At 41.5% G+C, this 13,415-nt stretch overlaps 1 protein-coding gene across 3 annotated transcripts in view; it reads right to left on the bottom strand.

Moving 5' to 3' along the window:
• PALS2 (protein associated with LIN7 2, MAGUK p55 family member) overlaps nt 1–11,298 on the bottom strand; it is a 60,120-nt gene extending 48,822 nt beyond the window's left edge. For all 3 annotated transcript variants that reach the window (XM_054059265.1, XM_054059263.1, XM_054059264.1), the window contains exon 1: nt 11,131–11,298. The gene's annotated coding sequence lies outside the window, so the exon portion shown is untranslated. The remainder of the gene's footprint in view (nt 1–11,130) is intronic.
• Between the last annotated feature and the right edge of the window lie 2,117 nt (nt 11,299–13,415).

Genomic DNA, 13,415 nt, shown 5'->3' on the forward strand with positions numbered 1-13,415 from the left:
CCACCTTACACAGGATGCCTACGAGATCAGATGGAATACATCACACAGCAGCAGTCACATTTCTTCGGAGCAGGTAAATATGCAAACAGGCATATAGGCTCTAGTGCTTGGAGATGAAAAATCTGTTTCTGCTGTTGCATCTGGACACATCATTAGGCAGAATGGAGCAATGGCCAATCAAAGAACAATCTGCAGGTATCCTGTTCAGTCTGACACACTTCCTAAACTATATATATATATATGTTTAACCATTAATCTGCTGCAAACTTACCACTAGCTTTATTACCAAAACTACCAGAATCAGTATTGGCCCAATCTTTAGAGTAAGTTACAATGATACACATATATCTCAGTTATCAAGCACTCCAGAGAAAATATTTGTCAATTATTTAAAGAAACTAAAGAGTAATCTAGTCCAAGATAAAGAGTTTCTCATGTTTAATCAAACAGTCCTCCAATGCACAGTAGCAATTTACATATGAATGCTAGTCCATGAAGAAGCTGAGACCAGGTTTATAATGGAAGCATGTGAAGTAGTAAAAGCACATCATATGAATTACATGAACAACCCACAAACCTCACTTGGTTCAAAAAGCCTTCAACTTAAACACCAGTTGGACTCTGGGAGATTACCTGGGGAAAACATAATGTATGCTTACTTTGGTTTTATATTACCCTAGACAGCTTATGGATGCTGGGCTACTTGCAGATAGGTGTTCCATTTTATAATATATATGTATGTATATGCACTCTTAACAAATACACAGAAGATACTATACTTGATAAAAAAGTCACACACATACAAACAAAAATAAAATGCACATTCTTGAAGAGCATTTAATGGATTGACTGCCAGCTGCAATCCATTACTGATAATAACCCTGTTCAGTTCAAATGGGTAACATCTCAACATTGAGCAAGATCATAGAAAACAGGAGGAAGGTCCTGATGCAGGATCTTTCTTCAGTGCAATATTAGGGGGTAGGAATATTTTTCTCACAGGCAGGCACACCCATAGCTGCCTACCTGTGCCTCGTATTTTAGATTATCCTCTTGTGTTTATCCTGGCTCCCTAATGACTTGTAGAAAAGCAGAGAAAGGGTGGTGAATGTCTTATCTTTGTTGTCTATAAGGGGACAAACTTGCTGGAGACCGTCAGACTTATGTCTTTAGCATTATCAGTCATTCTGCTGTCTTAGTTTTCAATCCCCTCTGTAATGCAATCAGGTCTTTTTTGGAAGCTGTTAATGTGCAGGGTCAGGGCAATCACACAAGATGTTATTTATTGGTGAACACAGCATTAAAGGTTGGATTCTGCCACTGTTGCTGATTAACACAATTAAATTCTTCATTGGTTTGTAGCTAATGATATCTAGGTGCTTCGGGACCACTATATGTTTCTCTATCCCTTTCTGGAGGCTGAATATAATGCTTTCCAGACACTGCATTTTCTGGTCCAAGCTCCTTCTCATCAAGAGACATCTATGTCTTCTGTCTCTTTGAAAATCTGCTCAGAGAGAATGTTAACAGGAGGTCCTGATAGATTCTGAACGGTTTCAGATGCACTGCATGTTGGAAATGGAGTTGGATGGACCTTCAGGCTCACACAACATCAGTTGTTATTATAAAACTTACTAAAGAGCATCCAAATATTTTCAGTTTTGTGATGGACTCAGGTGTTATTCAGGTACACTACAGGATTTTGCTGACAATGTTAGCAACAAGTTTTACCTACAAATGTTGCATTTAACAAACAAAGCTTGCATTGGTGTATGACACTCCTGCCCTGTAATGCCAAATGCCAATGAAAGAATTAAAATTAACTGCCTCTACAAGTATCCTGGCTAGTCTTGTATTCAACACAAACAGAAGTCACGTCCTCAGACCTCAAAACACCAAAGGCTTCCTTCTGCCTATTTCTGCACTATATTCTCAAACAGTAAGGTTCACTTACAAAGTCATCTTTGCAGATTTCTCTGATCTAATGCTTAGAGTGCATAGGTACTTCTTAAAGTAAGTAAAATCCGAATAGAAACAAGCCATTTATACGAGAGCCCCTGCATTTTGGGATCAATCTCTCACTGTGGTTAACAATCATCTATGCACAGAATTGCCCTTCCTGCTGAGGTTCATGAAGAAGAAGGCAAAGAAGATTTTCTTGACCGTAGTATCTCCCAAGGCTAACATTGCTCCTCTACTTCTATCATGCTGACTGGCTTTCTGTCCCAAGATTTTGTAATAGAGATGCAAAGTAGTAACTTGTTTTGTTCACACAGCTTACCGATAAACTACTTGAAAGTTTGCAAACCCTGATCTCTGGAAATACAGATTTAACAAAAACATTGCTCTAGACAGACTTACTTAAATGTCACAAGTGAAAGATTTACTGTGCTTACTCTGTGCTTATTAAGTAAATATTTCCAGTATTTCCAAATTAAGAAATTCTACAACTGAGACAAAGTGAATACGACACAAGCTCCAGAAACAGAGTAGGTATCTACATGGAGAAAATGAAGTTAAGGGTAAAAAAAAATAATATTAACCTTTAAAATGCAAGTATTCTTAGCTATCCCAATCTAGTAATAAGGAAGAATTGTAAGCATTAAAAGTGATCTGGATTTTGAAGTAATTACAGAAAAATAAAACTTAATGTATTAACTCACCCTGGAGGAAAAAACAGAGTAATCTAATTCAAACTACTCTATGGCTGTCCAGAGAGATTACCTTCTGGAAGTACAGTAATTATATTTGTAAAATAAAATCACTTATGCCTGGGGTAGAGGCCCAAGGGATTTTTATCCTTGTTAAATTTGCAATATGTAAAAGCTGCATAGTGGCATGAATACTGAGAAAAGAATTTTGTATATATTCTGAGTAATGGTCTTTTTCCATAGCAGTGAACAGATATGTGTAACTGCTAAGACTGTAGAACACCAGATGTCAAGCATGAATGGACACATAGTTCCACTTTTCCATATACTGCCCACATATTCTAAGCTAAGTAGTGTAGTGTTTTGAAACTTCTTGCAAAAGCACTTCCTGCCAAATCTGTAATTAAACTAATCCTTATTACTAAAGGAAAAAATCCCACTGTTTTCACTGAAAGTTTCTCTACACAGGTCTTTGCCAGTACCTTACAAATGAGATTAGTTTAAAAAAAAATAAAGCACTATATTCATATGAGCCCTAGCTTACTTAATAGTCCATATAAAGTGTTTTAACTCAACATCTCCGGGTAACAGTAAGATAATAGCACCATTCTGACAGTTCCACTGTGATATCAAACTGTCACAAAATAGTTTTGGTGGGTCTATGGAGAAATAAGATGTGTGGTCAAAGAAGACCTAACCTTGCATCTTGTCTACAAAAAAGAACCTTACCAGAAGCCAAAAGGTCAAATTTTGAACAGATAAAAAGCAGCACAGTAAAACAATACAGAAGCTTGGAATCAGGTACAAAGTATTCACTTCTCCTGGAAATTTAAATTCCTTATGACAAATAAATCTTGAGATCTTCCCCCTTATTAAGAGTCCAGCTGCTGAGCAGTCACCCTTCTCTCTTCCATTTCCTGTTCATTAGTACTAATTAAGTAGTCCCTTTTGAAGATCTCCATTTGACAGTTTTACTATTGCTGCTTATAGCTTTCCTGAACTGTAATAGCTTGGAATCTGACCTAGGACTGAGAACTGCGTGGGAAATCTGGTAAGAACTACACATTTCATTCTGCTGCTGTTCAGTCAGTCTGTGCTGTTTGCAGAGCTGTTTGCCAAGATTCAGCAGTAAAATGCATACAATTCAATTCATAGCTAATAAATTTCCTTCAACATCACACTTGCATGTTTACAGGTGACAGCACAGAAAGTTCCAACGGACAGTAATAACTTCCCTAAGCAACAGACTACCGGATGGGATTTGCACTTTTTGATCCAATTGCTAGACCAAGATTTCTAAATGTATCAAGTTTTGGTTACAGTGGACTTTTAAAAGCGTATTTAGCGGCTCACTTGTTAAGTAGCACAGTTTTATCTACCACTGCAGACAGCTGAGCACTGTGGGCTCCCGCCACTCTCGCAGAGCAGCCACTCCGGCTTCCCGAGCGCGTCCCCGACTCGGATGCCACAGTGTCACCACTAGAGGGGGCGTTCGAACTACCTTTCCGCCGGGAAACAGGAGGGGCTCTGCTTCACGCTTTCCTACTTGACACTCAGAACTTAGAAATAAAGAAAATTCAAAATACCTTTCCACACCTTCGAACAGCACCCAAAGCCTCTTACCCTTCTCACCAGTGTACACATCCAGTTATTCTCCATTCCAATAGCATGATTTCTAACAATCTTGATCCCCAAAACCTACACCTTGAGAGCCAGGGGAGGAGGGGAGACAACACAGGTGGAGAGGCAGATGGATTTTTTTCCTAACTAATTATATGTCAAACCTAGAAGACAATTCAGTTTCCAGCACTTCAGTGCTCTCCTCCTACCCCTCTCCTAACGTGTCTCTTGGTGTATTTTATTGCCTGTCCTCGAAACTGCCCAAACATTTCTCCCTTCTAGCAATGGGAACATGAAAAGGTCATGACCCCTGTAGGCAGCAACAGCAGGATGAGCGTTCTCAACCATCAAAAAGAGTCAAGCACAGTCGTTACCTCTGTGCGACCAGGCAATGTTACAAAAGCCTGTTTAAAAATCAGTAACACAGGTTAACAGTTTATCTTGCTTCCCAGAGAACAGTGACTCAAATGTTGTGTATCCATCCTAGCACTCTTGAGCCAAGACAGCTATGAGATTGTCACAGAGCTCATGATGGACAACTCGCACAGCAGGTTCACACCAAGGCTGAACTTAGCTATGCAGCAAGTGGGCCACCTTGGAGAAAGCCCAGAATGAATGAAACAAAAATCACAGAGACGGTCCAAATATCACCAGTGTTTCACTTCATAAGCTTCACTTGAACATCGCTTTAAATATTATACATAGTGATGTACACAAAATGAAAAGCTTGTCCTCTGATGGAGGATCACATATGATGAATGCCAATTACATCAAGCAACGTGCTTATGAAAGCTGTTAAAATTCTATGTAGATTCAACCTGTATAAAAGAGCTTCACCGACCAGAACTGACCAAATCAAGTGCCACTCAGCCCATTTTACTCTTGCTTACCAAAGATAGCGTAAGCAGCAAAACTGTACCAGCAGATCTGGGAAGACTGACTACATACCTGCCTGATTTGCATTCAGATGACTGCCTTACAGTCATACACTCCATAAACATTAAGTTTCACTTAAAAATTTCCCCCTGCCCGCTTGTTCTTTACCAATGAATGCACAAACTGAACTTTTAATCGTTAATTACAGCTCCTTCTCCACTTCTAGTGACCGGAAAAAAGCAAGTGAAGCTGAGAAAAGCAGTAGGACCATAGTAAACTTAGTATCATTCAAGCTATTTCTGTCCAGCAAGACTGTGCTTTGCTACAGCATAATAGTTCACAACACAGTAAGCCAGAATTGCTTGGAAAGGCGAAATAAACTTTTCACTCATTTCATTCACTAGGCTGCAGTTTGCTTTCCCGGTTTCAGAACTTCTGCTGTATAAGCAGTTTCATTTTGCCACTTCTGTAAACTTCAACAGTGGATCAGGAAAGGCATGGGGTGGAATTTTAATAGGGTATGCAAAGGCTGACTTACCAATTGGCTCACTGACTTGTTAAAAAAAAAAAAATAAATCATTGTACATTAAAAGTTGTTGAAATGTTTTACCTCTCATACGATACCTGAATATCTATCTCCGAACATTGGTAAAAAATGAATGAACATGAAATCAAATATTTTTAAAAAAATGTATCACAGAATGCACTACCACAGTCAGAATGGCTGATACATTTTTCTTCCTTACCCCTACAGATTTCAGTGCTCTCATACATTGTGTTATTAGTCTTAAGGAAAAGCTTTACCCTACCCTTTTACGCTCAGTCTATTTACACTATTTATCATCACTTTCCTCCATCCTGTGATTAGATATTTAAAATGGTATCGTTTTAACTTTTCATTAAAGCACATTTGACCCGTGGGTGGAGATTAGGCTTTAATTAGAAAGCTGAAACCAAACCATTTGAATAGCCACTCTTAACTAGATAAAGAATATTTGAACACAAACACTATCTCAGCAAAGAGGCTTAAATGAACTAGCTTCAAATAAGAATTTAAACTATTTTTCTTATCTCCTAAGTTTCATCATTCAACAGCATTTTGAAAAAGTGTTTCACATCAAAAAGTTAAGGCTTAAGCTCATTTGAAATCAACAGTTGTGTCTCCACTTTCTGTGAAATTCACTGAAAAAATGAATTTAACCAACATACTAATTTGATCCTCTGATATTTGGGTAAGCAAAAGCTGTAAGATCAATGCTTTTGTATAAGATGCAACAACTGGTTTCCTCTCCCCCCCAAAAAAGTTTGCAGAAACCACTGACATTCCCCACAGTCAGTATGGATTTCGTGAGGTTCCTGCTCTCAAAACAGTTGCTTGTCAGAATGCAAAGCCAGCCATTTTTAAAATAACACATCTAAGTAATTCCTTAAATAACATTTGTTGCCAGTAAATCTGAAATGTCATCTAATTTCAATATCTTGCTAATTTCCACCATGCTTTCATGAGACTTGGACACTAACATTACAACAAGCTCTATAAATAACTGATGTGTAAAATCCACAGAATGGTTGCTAATATGAAGCATCCTCAATATGCAACACCTTTTTTTTAAGCTAAAGAGACCTTGAAAAAAATTAAACATGATGCAGAAGCAGAGAACCTCCCATTTCAAACTCCATTTTTATTATTTAACCCAGGCTGTATAAATACTATATTAATTAACCCAAAAATAGGAATGTAAATGTTTTGATAGTGAAAAACACCTCTCTTTACTCTTCCTTTTTTTTTTTTTTGTCTCCACTATTCTTATAAAATTACATCAGCCATAACTAAATATTTCAGGCTTGCTTTATTCTGAAAAAAAACCCAATTTTTAAGCCACAGGATAGCACATTAACTTCACAATACTTTGTTTATTCCACTGCAAAAGACAACAGTTTTGCTGTAGTACAAACTGGGATCCAACTGCAGATGGTTATAATAATTACCATGTAATCAGATAATACCTTAACTTTAAAATTATCTTAACTCCTCCCGCTATGACCTGAACCATTATTCTGATATTTTGTAGAACTCGGACTGGAAAGACTTTAGTCACAACCATACTGATCTAGCCAAAAACACCCACTAGTGCAGCTATTTGGCACTGCCTTCTAGCTAGCACACACTTAAATTAAATCTTAGATCAATTTTGAACTCTGAAACAACCATCATCTACTATTTATCCTGTGATAAAAAAGTCACATTGACCTTCCTTTACATGAAAACAAAGTATTACAATCCTCTAATAATATTTGTGACTGGCACATCTGCATTTCAGCCTGCCTCTCACGTGTCAGCCTGAACTAAACTCACTTTTCCTCAGGAGCCGTTATGAGGATTTTTTGGCTTGTAAGAAGAGTTTCTCCCTACACCTCAACTCCTCTATAGGCTCTCTTTTCCTCAAACAAATACAAACATCTAAATCAAGGCCAGACTGAAAAAAAAAAAAAAAAAAAAGAGAACTTATAAGCAGGAAAATACAAGTTCAGATGTGTGCAGCAAGAACCCGTCTGTCCATTCTGAGGTACCCCTTCTGCAGCAAATATACTTTCCTTATCTAGTAGTGCGATCACCACCTCAGACAATTCCCTCAAACCAGGATGAGTTGTTATTCATTTTTATCTTAAATACAGAACAAAACAAGGCATTTCATTTAAACTTGTGTAATTTTTTTACCCTTTCAAATCTCAGGAAAGTATAATTTATTCCATAACTGGATGGACACTGCAACAAATAAAGTACTACCACAAGCATTATCGCAATCCCAAATGCATACATGTCTCAAGTAAAAAGAAATTCCTCCCCCTTTTCTAGAGCGTAAGAAAAGATTCTGTAGATCAGTGACTCACAAGAGCCTGGGACAGACATATCAAGTCAGAACTTTAAATCACAACTATAGTGGAAAGCATGGTTTTAAAGCAGGACACCAAATTTGTAAAAACTGCATTCAAACTATAAGCAATTTCTACAAATAAATCAATCTAGAAAAAACAGAATTATTCAGGGACTGAGTCATGGTATGAAGAGACTCATCCTAAGACCCTTTTGCCTGTCAGTATGGCACCATGAAGTTTTCCCCAGATCACAGACCTTTGCTTCTGCGCACAGAAATACCCAACACAAGGACCTAACATCAAGTTGGAGCTTGATTCTGACTGAAGATGAATATTTAAGGGCAATGCTCAGATCACATCCTCAACAGCTCAAAATAAAGCCTGCCAAATTATTTGGTAGATTATTTGGGTTTCCTGCATTTACTGTGGTTAAACATCAACTAAAAGTGCCAAAAGTAGTAAGTTACATTGCCTAGATTTCTATTCCTTCCTACCTCCCTAAAGTTTGCATACACAGTAGTTTAGAAAAAAAGATCAGATTAACATTTTATGCTTTAATTACGAAACATCCTAGAAGTCAGGGTCCTTGCAGAGATTCATCCTCGATCTCCACTGGCCTTCAGTAAGACTCCTTGGTATTAGCTAGGCATGTTTTCACTACTTTCTTATTTTATTTAAAAAAAATAATATGTGACTAAGCCATGACTCAAGTTAATACCTTCCACTATTTGTTTAAAGAAAGAAAAAAAAAAAGGCAACAAAAGGTAGTTCAAGAGAAGTCCAATTGCACATATGTTGCAACAGCTTTTCAATCACTTCAAAGACTTCTGGTATGCACAGTTAGCTCACTAACATAGCAGCAGAACAGAAACCATTCCACACAGCCGGTACAGTATATTTGTCAATAATTTCCATATTAAGTAGTTCTTGACAAGACAGGCTGAAACAACAGTGATCCACAGGGTATGAAACAAATGCAAGCACCTAGAATTCAAAGAAGCTGCATAAATACACTTTTTGTCAGATGCCGAAGGTTTCATAAAAGAAAAAAAGCCACAAAAAACTAAAAACCCCACCCCAAACCCCAATAACAAAGAGAATAGCAAAGTGTCTCATCTAGGAAAGATGAGGAAATAAAAAACTAACAATGGCACCACCATTATGACAACATGCTTCAGTACTGCAGACTTTTCACAGCAGTATGGATCTCAGGTAATCGATGCAAAACTGCGAGAACGAAGTAAAGACAGCAAAATCATCAATTCCAAACATTTCAAAGGAGGGAAGAGGAAATTAAAGATTTCTCTGAAGAGTCCTTTAAAATCACAATAAAATGAGCTCAAACTAGACTCCAATTATCAGCACTTTACTCAAATGATAATGTTCTCTATGTCATTTTTAAGAATTTTGTGACAGACCTTGCATGGCCCAGTCACATGTCAAAGTGTTAAAAGCCAAGCACCTCAGCAGAAATAAAAAGAAACATTATGATGCTAGTGTCAACTCAAACAGTTTAACAGACACGATCTGTTCAGAAGCAGCATGCTAAGATTTCTTCATAGCCTCCTCTAGTCCGGCATCTATTTATAGCTGCCCAGCCTCTCTACAATTTCTCACAGCCCCTCCTCCACCCAAAGCCAAGTCGGGGAAGTTTAATGGATATAAATCCTGGGCCTTGTGCCGCAAGATGATCTGAAGATCTGCAACTCTCCTCCAGCAACCTCATGTGCAGCAAAACCAGAAGTGTCAAGAAGAGAATGGTCTAACCTGATCAGGAGCCCAATACATGGGATAAACCTTCTCTCTCCTCTTCAGCAACAAACGCATTCTCCCTCTGCCAGCATGATGATGGCAACGAACCACATAAAGATCAGAGCCTAAGCAAAAGATATCTGCCTCCTTCCTTCTCACCACAGAGAAACAGCCTAAGCCAACTGCATTGAAAGCCAAGACAGAAGGTATCCAAGTCCGGTTTGACCCCTGGACAGCAGCAATGTCATCCATGCACCTTCCCATTTATAGAGCTACTACTGTACATCGTACCTTCGTCAAAGAAACTAGGCGGCTGTTGGCTTTTTTTCAGTGCAGTTTCTGGTTGGCTTGTGACATTTACCACTCAGCCATGCATGTGCACGTCTTTATAAAGCACTGATCCACACAGGCTCTCTTTCACCAGCATCTGCACCAACAGCTGTAAACGTCGCAAAAAGGGCGCAGATATTTTCCTGCGCTCAGAGCACATCGCCACAGGCTGAACTCTGTCACAGGCTTCCTACATCCTTGGTGCCTCTCCAACCACCTACATCCACTTGCCTGTAGTACTAGCACAGAGACCGAAGAGACGACAGCACTGCTGGAAACTCCTGCCCACCCAATTACAACCACATTTTCTCCCCTTTCCCTATCCAGAGGCAGACGGAAGGGGAGGGATGACTTCCTCGTGAGGAAAATAACCTGGGAAAAGCCGGTACAGAGATCAAGAGAGGAGAAATCACCCCAAAGGGAGAACAGATAATCCCCGAGAGGCGAGGCTGCCGAGGGGCGTAACCAGAGAGGAAGGGAGAGCGAACCGGGGGGATAATCCGGCAGAGACGGGGGGAGATAATCCCCTCGGAGGAGGGGGGAGGCGGAGGATCCCGGAGAGGGAGGGGCGCGAAATCTGATAATCTCCAGGAGAAGAGAAAATACCGGGAAGGAGGTGGGGGAAGGAGGGTGGGCGGGTAGATAATCCGGAGCGGCAGATGAAGAGCGAGTCTCCCGGGGACGCATCCGGAGGCGGGAGGAGGAGGAGGGTTAATCCTCGCTCTGGGGGCAAAAATCCCTCTTCCCCGACTCCATGTTCGCTCCCTGGAGCCCAGCCCGGCCCCGGTACCTGTGGGAGGGCGGCTCTGCCCCTCTCCCGCCGCTCGCACACGGGGCTCGGCCGGGACCCGCCTCCCACCAGCTACAGGAGCAGAAAAGGGGGAAAAGGGGGGCAGAAAAAGGGGGGCAGAAAATAGGAGGAGAAGGGGGCAAGAAAAAGGGAGAAGGGGAGGGAGAAGGGGGCGAGAAACGGGGAGAAGGGGGCGAACGCTCCCTCCCCGCCGGCAGCGGTACCGCCACTCACCGGCTGGCAGCGGCTCCCGCTCACCCGTCCCCTCCTCTCAGCGGGCGCCGCGCAGCTCCATCTCCGGGCGCAGCGCGCGAGCCAGAGGTGCCGCCGGTGCCGCTTCCCCCGCCGGCTCCGCCGTCCCGGCCACCCGCCCGCAGCACGCGCTCCACGCGCTCCTCCTGCTCCTCCTCCTCCTCCTCCTCTCCCCGGCGCGCGCACGCGCGCCTCCGTGGCGATGGCGCGCGCTTCTTCCCCCCCGCCCCGCCTCCCCGCGAGGGAGGGATGGGGCGCTCCGAGCGTGAAAGGGAGAGCGTGTGTGGGTGTGTCAGGCAGGGCGCGCGCGCGCGCGTGGCAAGGCGGGCGCGCGGTGGAGGGCCGCGGGGCGCGCGCGGGTCGAGCGGGGCGCGCGCGGGTCGAGCGGGGCGCGCGCGCGGCTTGGCGCGCTGCTTGGCGCGCTGCGGGGCCAGGAGCCCCCGCCGCCACCCGTGTGTGCCCAGCGCAGGGCGTTCGGTCACTAGGAAAGGATAAATCCGTCAAAGGGAAGGGGAGAGGGAGCGCTCCCCCTGATGCTCATAGCGACCCAGAGCGCTGGAGTGAAGGCAACGCTGAAAAACTGGTTTTCCCGCACTTCTGGTCGCTGTTTACTTTAAATATTTCGTTTGTTTGTGGCAGCTCCGAAGGACTATATTTGCCTTTTTGCTTCGGGCTGGTTTGGCGGAGACTCTCACCTTCACCTACTCTGCGATTTTACTGAAATCTGAGTTGTGAACATTAAGTCGGTCTCGCATCCACAATCCTCGCCAAAGCTGGATCGTATACGTAATGGTAAAATTTGCCGCAAAAAAAAGAGAATGTTCGCATCCAAACCAATACTTGATTGCACAGCTTGCTTTCATTCACTTTTCCCTGCTTTTACTGACTTTTTAAAAAAGATTTTTCAATCTAAGCGTACAGTTTGACTGTAATCTACTTAATTGTGCTGTTTTAAGAATACATGATAGCCTGCTGTGACATATGGTAACCCTTAATAATAAGCTGTCTGCAATTCACGCTGGCTTTTGCTCTGGGAGCCATTGGGGAGAAGGGAAAGCCAGAACACTGTGGGGAAAGACTTTGAACAGAAAATCCGATAAATGTCGATTTTCATTCTGACAGGTTCAGATTGTGCTTTCCTACCAGATAACAAATAACCTGATTTTTCTGCGACTGAAGATGCCAAAAGAATCAGCATGTCTATGATGGGCACAATTATAGAAATTGTGGAACAGCAGCTAGCGGGTGAAAAACTTTTCTCAAATTGACCAATAAAGATGTATCAAGTAAATAAGACCTTACTGTCCTCCTCTTGGGAAACCAGCATGTAAAATTCATTTACTTGTCAAATTACAGTTGCTACCAGAGCCTTTGCTCAGAAAAGTCACTGTGCTGAGAGCTTCACAAGAACGTGGAATTATGCATCCCCAGGTCCAAAGAGCTTACAGCCCTCCTGTGATTTCTCAGTAAAAATATCTAAATTGGGAATATTTTTGGTAATTTTCTTCACAAGCAGTTATCTTTTCCTTATTAAACTGAAAGGAAACTTAACGTGTCATGAGGGACTTCAAGCTAAGTAATGACCTACCACCTTTTCAGTGCTCAAACCCCTGCAGCTGGAAAAAATGACAGGCACAGAAAATCCTCACACCTAGAAAAATAACTCCAGGTCTTTCTCTTCTTTGCCCCTCATTTATTTTTTTTTCTGATGCTCTAATGGAAAACCTTTTGAGCCAGAGCCACAAACCACAGAGCTGTCATCTTGTCCTGCATTTCACAACTCAACATCTTGTTGACTTCTTCTCTTACAGTCCCTATTTTTGAGGAGATTGAACATTATTCTATTAAGGGGAAAGGGTTGTAGCAGTTTACCCTGGCACCTTTCATCATATCCTGACTTTACCTTCATGGCTAATGAAAGAAAAATGCTTTACTGAAAAACTTACAGATTCCTTATTATGGTTCAACTCAAAGCTTGGATCAAACCTGTGAAACATGAAAGCCCTTTTTTGGCCATAAGAGAAATATCTAAACATAAAGTACTTTGACTGCTCCACAGCTTTTTGAATGTCTTCCATGCTGGCCTCTGCAGCTGCTATTTGGCTATTAAAACCCTTTAGGGAATGTGTCCCAAATGCTCACACACCAGTTTTTAACCACCACTTAATCCATTTGACCCATTGGGGTCAAGGAAGAAACAGAGATTTATTGTTTTAGAGAAGAATTTAGAAATTTATATTTACTCTCTGGCAGGAATTATCATATCC

This window comes from Cuculus canorus, chromosome 2 (assembly GCF_017976375.1).
Source record: "Cuculus canorus isolate bCucCan1 chromosome 2, bCucCan1.pri, whole genome shotgun sequence".
Lineage (NCBI taxonomy): Eukaryota > Metazoa > Chordata > Aves > Cuculiformes > Cuculidae > Cuculus > Cuculus canorus.